This window comes from Diabrotica undecimpunctata, chromosome 8 (genome assembly GCF_040954645.1).
Source record: "Diabrotica undecimpunctata isolate CICGRU chromosome 8, icDiaUnde3, whole genome shotgun sequence".
In the NCBI taxonomy this organism is placed as follows: Eukaryota; Metazoa; Arthropoda; class Insecta; order Coleoptera; family Chrysomelidae; genus Diabrotica; species Diabrotica undecimpunctata.
Genome location: NC_092810.1, coordinates 11,822,164 through 11,836,825, shown reverse-complemented (window position 1 = coordinate 11,836,825; position 14,662 = coordinate 11,822,164). Strand labels below are relative to the sequence as shown.

At 32.6% G+C, this 14,662-nt stretch overlaps 1 long non-coding RNA gene across 1 annotated transcript; it reads right to left on the bottom strand.

The window, feature by feature from the left end:
* Positions 1 to 3,581: 3,581 nt before the first annotated feature.
* LOC140448287 (uncharacterized) lies at positions 3,582 to 6,845 on the bottom strand. The gene is made up of 2 exons (XR_011951677.1): positions 6,425 to 6,845; positions 3,582 to 3,848 (listed from the first exon to the last, which is right to left on the bottom strand). It is a non-coding gene; the product is annotated as an uncharacterized lncRNA (long non-coding RNA).
* Between the last annotated feature and the right edge of the window lie 7,817 nt (positions 6,846 to 14,662).

Sequence of the window (14,662 nt, the reverse complement as noted above, 5' to 3'; positions counted from 1 at the left end):
CTTAAAGTAGAAACCCTCAATTCAGAAGAGTGATATCATAGTTTAAACGCGGAATATCCTCAAATTTAAATGTACACAGCGGCCCTCGAAAACTGCCTGTTTTCTCGATTGCAATTTGCGTTTCCTCATAAGAAATTACAGAATATATAAAGTAGTATATTTATTTGTGCTTCTCTATAGAAAAACTGACCAGGAGTTGTCGTACAGTGTAGCCAAATCTTGTTCACAAGTAGTAATTATGGTCATACAAAACCTGTATTCTTCCACGCAGCGATTATTACCGTCATAAAAATACCAAAAAACATGATTTTTTCAATAGTAAAAATTAAGCACAAAATTGTAATAAAATAAATTTTATTTATATGTTCCGTTTCGTTATGTATTTAAATTTATAAAATAAAAATCGATATTTTAAAACATTATTTTTCAATCGTTTGGCAATGTTGGAATTAGCGAGGGAACTCGGTTTTACAATTCGGATCCAGACATGCAGTAAAACTAGTTTTTATTATTTTTTGCCGGAGAAATGAACGAAGAAAACATTGGTGTTTCTATGGGTTAATAGTGCATGTGTTTTTGTGAGTATATTTTATGTGATAAGTTTGTAAACTTATTGTTGTCAATACTGTTTTATCAATACTGTATTGTAGTATTGATAAAACGTGTTATTGATAATAAGAGTGTTATAGTTTGTCGTTTTATAGTAAATATTTAGTTATATTCTTTGAAATTATTATATATATAGTATATATCCAGATTATTGAAATACAATGGACGAAAAACCGAGTTGTTCCAAGAGAAGACAGCAAAATTCTGATGTTGATTCCAAGAATGAAAAGCCGCAAAACAGACGGAAAATGTTAACGTCCGAAGAGAAGGTAATGATACGAAACGTTTATGAAGGAATTGTCGGCAGAAAAATGGCATTAAACGTTAGCCAAGCGGTCGACATTTGTAGCAGTTTAACAAAAGTATCCGTTAGCTGTATTTATCGTGTACTTAAAAATACATCGGAAAATAAAAAGCAAGAAAAAGGTAAAACTAGAGGTAGGAAAAGCATTGTTTTGGATGACGAGACAAGGAATATTATGCGTCGAAAAATTCATTCATTTTATTTTCGGAGTGAAATTCCAACACTGAAAAAAATTTCTCAAGAGCTCGAAAATGATGACTCTTTACCCAAGATATCTCGTAGGGTCTTAATCAGGACCATGCACGAAATGAACTTTCGATACGTAAAACGCAACAGAAAAAGTATGCTATTAGAAAAAAATGAAATTATTCTGTGGAGAAGAAAATATTTAGAAGAAATACGAAAAATTCGCAGCACTGGATGCAAAATATATTATTTGGATGAAACCTGGATTAACCAAGGTTGGAAAAGGTCATACAGTTGGAAAAGTTTGGCAAGATTTAAATGTCAAAAGTAAACGCGAAGCATTTATAGAAGGCTGATATACAGAATTAAAAGCTCCATCAGGAAAGGGACGGCGTTTAATCGTCACCCATATAGGAAGTGATACAGGGTTTCTTGATGATGGTTTTCTTCAATTTGAGTCGAAAAAAAACAGGTGATTATTAAAGAAATCGAAAGGGAGGATTCAACAATGGCTTACAGAAAAGGGGATTGCATACGAAGAATCAATGCTCAAAATTTAGCTCCTTGACATTGCACGGTTAAGGAAAATTGAATATCTTAAATATGCTGTAGATGAAACTGCAAAAGATTATGGTGTCAAAGTTCTGCGTCTACCACCTTATCATTGCGAACTTAATCCCATTGAACTTATCTGGGAGCAAGTGAAAGGAGAAGTAGCACGCAATAACAAAACGTTCAAATTAAACGAAATTAAGAAACTTTTGATTCAAGCAATCCTCCATGTAACTCCAGAGAAATGGGCTAAATGTATAGGCCACATAATTAAAGAAGAACATCGTATGTGGGAACTTGACACTTATATAAAAGTTTTACTAGAGCCAATTATAATTACACCAGGTGGTGAAGATAATGACAGCGATAGCAGCACTGCATCTTCAGGTTTAGACAGCGAATAATATTTTCTAATGGTTTAATAAGAACATCAGCATAAAAAAAACCAAAAACAAAAAAAAACGAGAAGAACATAGTAAGTGTGTATAGTGTTTGTGTTTAAACACGTCAAACATTATTTTTATTTTGTTTTTATAGAATTTTATTTTGCTTTATAGGATTTTATTTTGTTTTGTTTTATACTGTTTAAGTGTTTTGTTCATTTTATTTAATAAGACAATATGGCTCTTGGCGAACACCCATTTAAAAAAAGTATCGCGCCACAAGACATACCTCTGGGGTGGTGTGGAAACTGTCTTAAAATTTGTTTTAAAAAAATTTCATTGTGTAACTGTTTAAGGACGGGTCACGTCAAAAGACGTTTTAGCGTAACTTCCGCGACAGCCGGTTGGTATCAGTAAACTTTCTGCAAAATTACTTCTTTTTTATAGCTTTTTGTTTGTGGCATTCTGTATTTTTAGGGGAATGTAAAGAATGAGCCACAAAATATTTATTCATATGTTTATTTATTGACGTTTCGATCTCTATATCCAGAGACCGTTTTCAATTATCCAAATGATAGTACTATTTATTTTCTATGGCTTTTCGGTCGTTCTGTATTTTTAGAAATGATGTTGGGAATAAGCCACAATATATTTATTCAAATGTTTAATTTACGGACGTTTCGATCTCTATAAAGAGACCGTTTTCAAACATACAAATGACAGATATATTTATTTTTCTATAGCTTTTTGTTTGTGGCATTCTGTATTTTTAGGGAGAAGGTTGGAAATAAGCCACAATATATCTATTTACATGTTTAATGCACTGAAGTTTCGATTTCTATTCCGTTTTTAAAGAGAAAAAAAAGAAAATAAATAATATAAGATTATAAAAATATATAATAATAAACAAATAAAATAAATATAACTATCATTTATATCTTTGAAAGCGGTCTTTGGATATAGAGATCGAAACGTCAGTAAAAACTTGTAAATAAATATATTGTGGCCTATTTCGAACATTAATATTTGAAAAATAAAATATAATTAACGTTAAAATAAAAGTAAGTGTACGTCACTGGATTTCCAAACAGCTTTCCGCATTTCTGGGGCTTTAAACGATGACTCACCATCTCAAATAGTGAAATTATACCATAGATTAGAACTAAGAGTAAGAGCACTGAGATGCTACGTGTTTTCGATACTGCAATATGGACTTGAAAGCTGGACGTTAAAGCAAGAACACATAAATAAGTTACAGTCCTTTGAAATGTGGTGTTACAGGAGGATGCTTAGAATAGCATGGACACAGAAGAAAACTAACACGGAAGTATTGCGAGAAATGGGAAAAGAATGCGAAATAATAAACACAATAAAAATAAGAAAGTTACAATATCTGGGACACGTAATAATGGGATAGCGATTTGAACTTCTAAGGCTGATAATACAGGGAAAGATAAGAGGAGGAAGGAGTATAGAAAGAAGGAGAGTGTCATGGTTGAAGAATTTAAGTAGTAAAGTATTTAAGTCAGTAGAGTAAGGTAAAATAATTATGTATTTTAACAATTTATTGAATAAACATAAAGGCTATACATTACATATAAATAATAATATAAAGTAATACAAATCACAAACAGAATATCAGAATATGGATAACCTGAAACGGTATTCTCATGCTTTTAATTTGAATATTTGTTAGTTTTTGCCGCCGATATCATAACAATGGCAGGTATCTAACGTTGGTCCAACGCAATATCCTCCAAAATGACCCACCGATCGGCAATAATCGCTGCAAGGTACTACGTTGCATCCACTACCTGTAACAATATATAATAAAAAATATATAGATGTGTTAATTATCTTAAAATCGTAAATAATAGATTTCTTTAATTTTAGACCTCGTTGAGGGGGAGATTTCTCCATTTGTCCTCCCCGTGTATCCGCAGCTGAATGTTTTAAGCAGTGTCAGAGCCAAAATATCATATGTTATGACAGTGCCAAAAAAAGCAGAAAAATATACTCTAAATCATTGGGAGTAGCTAATTTCAGGGCCAGTAGATAATGGATGGTTAGAAAAGTTCAAAAGAAGACATGAATTTGTTTTTAAAAAAGTTTGTGGGGGAAATGGAAGTATTAACGTTGAAACCTGTAACAAATGGAAAAGTGAATTGCAAGATTTGTTACATGGTTACGAACCTGAAAATATTTTCAAGACTGTTTTTTAAATGTCTTCCTGATACATCTTCTTCTTCTTAAAGTTCCATCTCCTATCGGAGGTTGGATATCATAACGGCTATGGTCACTTTATTGGCTGCTGCTCTGAAAAGTTGTAGTGAACTACAATTAAACCATTCTCTAAGGTTCTTCAGCCAGGAGATGCATCTTCTTCCTATGCTTCTTCTTCCTTGGATCCTTCCTTGCATAATAATTCTCAGCAGCTCATATTTTTCTCCTCTGGTTATGTGACCCAAATATTCGGGTTTTCTTCTTTTTATGCTGTTCATAATTTCTAACTCCTTATTTAGACGTCGTAGTACCTCAGCATTGGTAATCCTTTGAACCCACTGAATTTTTAATATTCTTCTGTAACACCACATTTCGAACGCTTCTATTTTTCTTATGTGTTGTTTCTTCAATGTCCAAGTTTCCATTCCGTATAGTAAGATAGAAAATATGTAACATCTTAGAGCCCTTAATCTGAGATGCAACTAAGGTTCTCTGTTGGTAAGCATTGTCTTCATTTTCACAAATGCTTGCCTTGCAGTTTCAATTCGGACTTTGATTTCTCTGCTTTGGTCATTTTTGTCATCAACCCAGGTTCCCAGATATTTATATGTCTCTACTTTTTCTATTTGGGTTTGCTCCATCATTAATCTTTCATTTCCATGTTGCGTTTTTGAGACAATCATAAATTAATTTTTCTCTTATTTATTTTTAGTCCGTATCTAATGCAATAATCGTTAATTCTATTTACCAATTCTTGTAGTGATTCCAGGGTGTCTGCCATTATAACGGTGTCATCAGCGAATCTTATGTTATTTACTATTCTTCCGTTTACAGAGATTCCATCACCCAGATCCGCTATCGCTTCCTGGAATATGGCTTCACTGTACACGTTAAACAGTAATGGTGACAGAACACAACCCTGTCTTACTCCTCTCTTTATATCTATATTTGCGGACTTTTGTTCTTCTATCTTTATATTGGCCTTTTGATTCCAATACAGATTGATAATGATTCGATAGTCTCGCCTATCTATATCTTTGTTTCTCAGTACTTCTATTAGTTTTTCATGTCGGACCCTGTCGAATGCCTTCGCGAAGTCGATGAAACAGGAATAAATATCTAGGTTCTGATACATCTATTAACTTTAAAAAATGATAAATGCGATATTTGGAAGCATAGCAACGAACGTTTATTTATTCTCATAGAAGCAAACATGTCGGACACAGAAAAACTCTCACGATTGGTGATCAGTAAATCTAAAAATTCTCGTTGTTTTTTAATATTTCAAATCACTATTTTTAAAATATGAAGCAAATGCATAAGCTTCTGCAATTTTCAAAAACCGGCTCATAAATATTGATAAGAAAATGGCCAACGAAAAAAGAAAAATCCTGTTACTCATTAATTGTACAGTCCATAATGATATTTCACAAATGAAAGCAGTTAAAATCCAATATCTGCCTGCTAATACCACGTCAAAATTACAGCACATGGATCAAGGTACCATTAAAAACTTCAAAGTCATTATATCGAAAAGAAGTTGTCAGAATAAATTGGATAATATATATGGAAGAAAATAATAATACTATATGCTATGAAGCCATAAGAATTTTTAATGCCAAATTGTTATACTTTAAGGATGTTTTGAAACAATGTAGATTTATGTTAAATAAAAATGTCTGTTACTTCTATAACTTGAATTTTCATTTATTTTACCTCTTTTTAGTCTAACTCAAGATTAGTAAGAATGGCTCTCAACCTTTTTATTATGTCGTTAAATCTAATCTAAGTAAGTGGAAAACTCTATAACTCGAATTTTTTGGCGTCTCCCTTGAAGTTCTTTATGGATTATACTGTATAAGACGAAATAATTTAATAATAGTTATACATAACATCTTAAGATTTCAGAACATAACGTTTCAGTTAGAACATTTTAAGTTAGAAGAAAAAACCAATCTGCTTTATAATAAATATGAAACTGCAAAAATATTAGATGTAATATATATTTTATCCTTTGTCCTAGTCAGTAAAAAAGCTAAATGGTTGGTATTATAAGTCTAAATAAAAAACGGTATGCCTCTACAACTAAACCGACTTTAAATTTTTTATAATAATTATATCAAAATAAAGATTTAAACATAAAATATAAAATACAATCAACTCTCACCTGCTAATGCAACTGAAGCAAGTACGAACACAACCAAAAATACCAACAAATACTTCATTTTGATAAAAAATATATATCTTTATAAATAGCTGGCAAGTTGACTATAATAGTGTTTTAGTTTTGAAGACTCAGTTGTTAATGATAATGAATGCGTTCTTCTTATATATTTGTTCGTAGCTCAGCTGATGACCCACATGTAGTCATGTACACAGGTAGATAAAAATCCCCGTGTCCGTGTTTTTAACCTTTGTCTATCGTAAAATTGTAAAATCGCGTAAACATTTCCTAGGAAATAAAGTTTATAATGCAATTCTCACTGTTTTCTTATCAGTTTAGCGCTAAATGAAGGATTAGTTATTATGAATTGTTTATTTAATGTACCAAATTTAAGTAGAACCTGTATTAGAATTCTAGAACAGTAAACAAGTGAAAAACCCATTAGGTAATAATAACACAATAATGTTATAAAGGTTGATTGACTTAAAAACACATTTTTGAGATATTATTTGCCTTGAAAAAGTAGGGATACGTCCCGTATCTTTCTAAAATTACATAAAACCAAGACAAAAACAAAAAAGATTCCAGAAATTAAAAGAAATAGGCAGCATGATAAATTACTTAGAATATCTGAAAGAAAGCTAGAGCTTTAAAAAAACTGGTCCATATTTCTATTCGTTTTTGTGTCTATTTGTATTTATTCATATCGTGTCGATAAACAGGAGAACAGACGAACCTGTTTATTTTACTAGTATTGTTGTTGAAAGTAACTAATTATTTATAAACTTCGTCTGCAGGTGGATGTTTTTTAAAGTTGTCTCCAGTCGTCTTCCAGTTTCAATCATAATGTTTTTCTATCAATGTTCTAACATTAACTGTTTTTTCTTGTAAAGTATATTTTGGTATTATTCTAGGAGCGGTTAAGGCGCGTCCACACTGGAGCAACATTTGGCAACTTGTAGCAATTTTATGTTGCAACAAGTTGCTAAATGTTTAATTTATTAAACTTTTGACATAAAACAAACTGTCCTCACTAGTGCAACAATGTTAATGAATGTTTGAACTTGTTGAATCACAAATTCAGTTGAGTACAACATTCTGTCCATACTGCTGTAGTTTTGTGACATGATGGAGGAAGACTTATTAACTGCTACCGCGTGCTTTCTAATTTTGTGTGGTGATTCACGAAAACGGAAGCGTAAATGTTGGGTCCGTCCAAGTTTGAAGAAAAGGGAAAAATATGGTGGAAAGGAAATATTATCGGATTTAAAGAAAGATGACGTTTTATTAGAACTTCGAACCGATGGGTGCTTCAAAAATTTTTTGCGCATGAGTAGTTCAGATATGGAATTTTTGCTGCAAAAAATTGCACCAGTAATAAGAAAAGCAGATACTAACTGTAGAAAGGCTATACCTCCACAAGAACGATTAGCTGTAACATTGCGCTTTCTGGCAACTGGAGATTCCTACAGCAGCTTGATGTATTTATTTAAGATTTCGAAACAAGCTATCTCAAAGATAGTACCAGAAGTATGTGCTGCGCTAGTAAATGCAATTAAAGACCAAGTTAAGGTAAGTAAACTTTATTGTACTTTTTTATTGATAACTTTAGAAGTTTTACATGTTACTTAATTGAAATGCCTCTGCGAGAATGTTTGAGGAACCAAAAGCAGTAGAGGAGTCTGAAGAGTTTTGTATGTATGTCTCCGCTGGTGATATAGCTGGTGTGCTGCAATACGATGAATGTGATTGTGGTCTCGTGGAAGGTTGCATTGATAAAATTGGCTCATATGTGTTAGTTGATTGTGGCATTCCATAATCATATTTACCCATACTTGCATCGAACAAAATATTACCTCTAAGATGTTCTACAATATTTTGTGCGCAGGTGGTATTCAAATCCCTAATTTTACACGCCATATGTTCTCCAAATACATCGAATTTGTCTCGCTGTCGTTTATTTTGTATGTCTTGAATTATTTTATATGCCTCTTCTTTTCGAGCGTTATCATCGATTTTTCTTGTAAGTGTTTGTGTGACACGTCTAGTTTTATTAGGGTGTTTAAATTCATCAAGATTTGTGCTGTTCGGATTTTCCACGGTTTTTTTTACGAGGCTCTTGAGAGGATTTGTTAGATGCCGAAGGCTTCTCACAAGCAGCGTTAGATGTTGATGGGTTTTGAGAACCATCGTTATACAAGTCTTTCATGCCTTCGTTGCCATTTTCTGCATCTTGAAATTCTTGGGTCTCATTTCCACCTTCATCGCAATCTGTTACTTGTGAATCATCTAAATCCGTTTCGGAGGAAGAGTCATTAAGGTCATCCTGAAAAGAAAAATACATTGTATAAAATGTAAACACTACAAAGTAGGAAAACGCCTAATATTACAGTGATCTACATTTTTAGCATAAGTAATGATATCTTTGTATTTCAGATGCCTAAAACTGCTCAAGAATGGGAAACAATTACTAATGGTTTCAGTGTTCTTTGGAATTTTCCAAAATGTGTAGGCGTCATGGATGGCAAGCACATTGCAATACAAGCACCAAAAAACAGTGGAAGTGATTTCTTCAATTACAAAACGTTTTTTAGCATTGTTCTGTTCGGCGTAATGGATGCTAATTACCGATTTTTGTATTTTCATGTAGGCTCCCAAGGGAGAATATCTGATGGAGGAGTTTTCGAAAATACATTATTCAAAAAACTATTAACTCGCTGCAAACTCAACCTTCCAGAATATAGCTCTTTACCAGGACGTGAGAAATTAGTCCCTCACGTATTTTTAGGGGATGATGCCTTCCCATTATCACCAAATTTACTGAAACCCTACCCTGGGGCGCAGAACAAAGGGTCTCCCAAAAGGATATTTAATTACCGTCTCAGTAGCGCGAGAAGAATATCCGAAAATGTTTTTGGAATGTTATCTTCGATTTTTAGAATATTTAGAAAACCCTTACTTTTAGAACCAGAAACTGCAGAAGTTGTTGTTATGGCTTGCATTTACTTGCATAATTTTTTAAGGAATAGTTCAAGATCTAAAAATTCCTACAATCCCCCAGGTACATATGACGGTGAAGATAAAGATACAGGACGTGTTGTAGAAGGATCGTGGAGAAGAGAAACTCAGAGTAATACATTTACTTCATACAAGAAAGTTGCACGAAATGCATCAACTGAAGCAAAAGATATTAGGCAAGAGTTTGCAGATTTTTTCGTTACACCTTTGGGGATGGTGCCGTGGCAGAATAATTATTGAATTATAATTCATGTATAAATTGAAATTGCCTATTTATTTGTTTGAATAATTAATAACAGAAAAGTTAATATCTAAAAACATTGTGTGTTTACTTACCACGTTCTCAGCTTCACTTTCCTTGCATGGGCGGACTTTGTTTTTGTCTCGAAGAAATACTAATGCATCGTAGGCAAACCACTTGGAATGAAACTGAGCGCCTGCTCCAGATTTTTTCATGCTGCGATATTTTTTTTTGCTCTCTATAAAACTGAGCCACAAAATTACGGATTTTTCTTTTTGCCTCTTCCTGAGATGAGCACCCTACAGCTGAACAAACTGCATTCCATGCATCATTTTTTGATTCTCTGCATTTATATTTAACATTTTTAGGATTCCAAATACATGGATGTTGTCTATAATTGTCAATTAAATTTAAACAATTATCCGAAGTCCACTTAAACGCCATCACTAAATATAGACGCGGCGGTCTGTCTACTGTCTAGTCACTCAATTTGCAACAGGTCTCAACTCGCAACAATCCGTCCACATCGAAGCAATGTTGACAAATGTTTCACTTTGTTTCATATTATCCTTTGATCTTTACCGCTAGAAACGGATTTATACAACATACTACAACTTGTGTTGAATCGCAACACCAACTTTATGCAACGCAACACAACATATTCCAACAAATATAAACATTTTATGTTGTAACAAGTTTTTGTTGTATTATGTTCGAAAATGTTGCTCCAGTGTGGACGCGTCTTTAGGGCATTCCCCTATCCACCAAGCGGGGACGCGTCCGATGGGAGACAGACAACTCCCCACGAATAGTATTACTCAAATATTAGAAAAAAGAAAGGCTGAGTATGATCAGAGAACATATTGCTACTTGTAGATTTGAATAAACACCGAAAGTTATGAATGGATATAGTGATTAAATGAAAAATTCATCATTTTTCGAGATTTTCTGAATTATCATCAACATATTGTGAATTAAAAACATTGTTGTTTTTTCATTCAATAGATAGCACCACAGGAAGAAGAATGGGACAAAGATGAATCCTTTGAAAACAATTGTTTTTTATTATTTGTTGGAAAGCTGATTTGCTTTTAATAAATTTGTTTTATCAATTACAAGTACACGAAGTCTATTGAGTAGTTAAATATTGGTGTTGAGATTTGAGTACGTACATGTGAAAACTGTAAGTATTTCTTATTTTACGTCCACATGTACTTCTCGGTCATCGCCCTCTTTAATTAGTATTCAATAATTGTTTTCGGTAGTGTCTGCTGCAGTGACCAGTATCATCTTAAGTTATTGAAACCCTAGTATCGTAGTGTTAGGTCGTTTTCGTACTGAATACTAAGGATATTTTAAAATATTTATTATTATGATTTAAATATATTTTTTATTCTGCTTCAACCAGGGTTATTATTAGCATAAGAAAAATACAAAAAGTGATAAAGACATACAGAGGCATATACAAAACATCAATTACATACATAGTAAGGTATACAATATATATTTTAATTATTGATGCATTTTGTTAAATTTTATCAAAAACGTTTATAGATTTTAAGAATTCCATCAGATCAGCTACGTATTTAGATTCTCCTATATGCTTTTAATGTTTTTGGAATGTGGTGATATAGTATTTCAACTGAGTATATTGGACAGTCAATCAAAATGTGCTTCACTGTGACTTTACAGTCACAAACAAAACACACTGGTTCCTCTTTTCTCTTCAACAAGTATTCATGTGTTGTAGAAGTGTGTCCTAATCTGAGACGTGTTATTAGGACTTGATGATGTCGCTTTGGGCCAGAAGTTCCATGGAGGGACGGAAGATTGTATTTCTATCAATTTAATGGTGCTTCTATTCCACTGGGTTTGCCAAACATCGTGCAATTTTGCTTTTAAGTCAGGTTTTAAATCTAAACGCACCGTTAGATTTTCCACCGATGCGGCTGTACTGGTTACTGCGGATCTAACTAGACTATCTGCCTTTTCGTTACCATCTATTCCAACGTGTGACGGCACCCAGAGGAACTCTACTGTCAAATTGTTTTGGTATATACGGTATAAAATTAACTTAATCTGCTGTAATGTTGGATGAGAAGGATAAATCTGAGAAATTGATGTCAGACAACTAAGGGAATCAGATATTATAAGAGATTTCGGAAGTTTTTTTTTAGAATAAATATTAGGGCCTTAATTATGGCAAATAGTTCTGCTGTAAAAATACTTGTCTCAGGAGACATTTTATGGATGGAATGTTCATGTGGTATCACAAAGCATGCTCCTACTCCATTTATGCTCTTAGATGCGTCTGTGTATATAAGATGGTAATTTTTGTACTGTGTTAGAACATGGAGAAAGTGAGTTTAAAAAAAAATGGATATCACGTTATTTTTGTTATATGCTGTAAGTTTAAGGTTACAAAGCGGAGAAGGGACAACCCAAGGAAAACATAAATTTTTTTCACAGGTAGGATAAATGGGAGGTAGTTCAATATTAAAATCTAATAAGTATCTATAGCACGTTCATGGAAAGGTACAGGCCCCCCTATTTCTTTTTTGATAGACTTCCTGGAACCTGTTAGCAACAGCATGATGGAGAGCTGGATTTTTTGGGTTAGATTTTATATTCGAGACATAAGATAGAGTTAAGTATTTCTTCTTAAGTTTAAGGGTGACTCTCCAGCTTCACAGAGTAGACTTTACACAGGACTGGTGCAATATGCTCCAAGAGCAAGTCTAACGGCTGAACTCTGAAAAGTATCCAAAGTTTTAAGCAATGCTTGGTTTGCGGAGTTATACACAACACATCCGTAGTCCAGTTTTGATTTAATTAAAGCTCTATATAAATTTATTAGAGTTGGAAAATCTGCTCCCCAATTTTGATACAGATTTCATAATGTTTAGTCCAGCTGGGCACGACAGTCTTAGCGAGTGTATCTAACTTGTCCAGCTTAATTTTGAGTCCAGTTGCATCCCTAGGAATTTTATTTCTTTTGTATATTCTATAGGAGAATTGTATAAAAATAGATTTGGGTGCTTTTGTTGATTTGATTTTGGGGAAAAATGTATAGCTTTTGTTTTTGTGGTGGAAAACTGGAGCCTAATATTGTTAGACCACGATTCTATCGACTTAGGGGCTGCAGCAATACGATTATGAGCAGATAATCTGTTTTTATTTCTTGCTAAAATTACCAGATCATCAGCGTACAAAAAAGTTTTAATTGTGCCATTGCAGTATAACTCAACATTGATAGTAGCAATTAAAAATAGCGCTACGCTTAAGTTTGAGCCCCGTGGAATTTCATTTTTCTGTAATTTAGATTCAAACAAATGGTTATTGATTCGAACTTGGAAATATCGTTGCCGTAGAAAGTTTAAAATAAAAGCAAACGTGTTAACGTGAATCTTCCAATTGTGGAGTATAGTTAAAATATCATAGCACCATACTGTATCAAAAGCCTTTTTTACATCAAAGAATATGGCTAAACATTCTTGATTGCATATAAATGCTTTGTGAATGTCTGATTTCAATGATATTAAGTTATATAAGTTCCTAAATCCACTTTGTTCTGGTATAATAAGATGTTTATGTTCAATATACCACGATTGGCAATGACCTTTTTTAGCAACTTACACATTGCAATCGTGAGAGAGATTGCTCTATAGGATTCTGCTTCAAATTTAGGTTTACCTGGTTTGTATATTGGAACTATGATTGACGAGCGCCATATTTGTGAGAATACCTTATTGATCCATATAAAATTGATAAGTTGCAGTAATAGTTCTTGGCCTACTAGTGGTAGTTTCTGTAGAAAAAGCACAGGTATGTTATCTAGTCCTGGACTAGTATTTCTAACGGAGTTAACAGTTTCAATAAGTTCAGTAAAGCTTATAGGATTGTTTATTGGTGAAGTGGTATTGATTAATGGTATTCCTTCATTTTTTTCGAATCGTTTCTCATTTAAGAATCCTATTGAATAGCTTTCATCACTAGAAGCGGTAATTTATATTTTAAGTATACGATTTCTTTGTTGACAGCGATTCCAGAACAAAAATCAATCGTTCAATTTAATTTGTTTTTAGTTTATTTAACAAATTCACATTTAAATAATTGTTGATGCTAATTACTTCATCGAACAGTAATAACAATTTTATCCTATACCAACATTAATTATTACAGATTTTAACTATCAGTAATGATACATTAATATATTCATAGATGCAATCTGGCAGTAGTAATGCACCATATATGATGAATTAAAACTTGGGAATTATCATAACTATATAGAGGAGAATTAAATACCTACACTATTATTTTCATTAGAAAGTAGATAACAAAGTAAATCCCCTACAGAACGTTTACAGTGAAACTAGAATACATTAAATAATTGTGGGTTAATGAATTATGGAATTTATTTAAGTCAATACATTTAAAACATTTTTTTTTCTCAACGCGTTCAATTAATTTGACTATGGTGGTTCTAAATATATGATATACAGTGAGGGACAAAATTATAGAATACATTTAATGTTTCACGTCAATTCTTTACTTATATTTGGCCTGGACTGGATTTTCATCTATTTTTACCATCTAGAGGTAATCGATGATTTTTTTAATTAGAATAGAGGTCGTGTGCCAGCTAATTTGAAAAATTATTCAATTCTCTATTCGGTGATATAAATATTATTATAATTGTTTATACAGGATGACCAAAAAATATTAAATTTTTAATTAAATTAATTTACACAGCCCTATTTTCAAGATTTTTTTAGCACACTGTGTAAAAATTTGTGAATTTTAATTTAGTGTAGTAAGTTTTTTAATAAAATTCTGTATTTGACTTATTATACGGGGTTAATCGAAAGGTAGTTTTTTATCCTAACTTTGACACATCCTGTGTAATAATTCCGTTAGCGGATTTTCGTAAAACCTTGTTTTTCGGTTGCAACCATGTCTTCTAAGTATTATGTTTTTTGTTT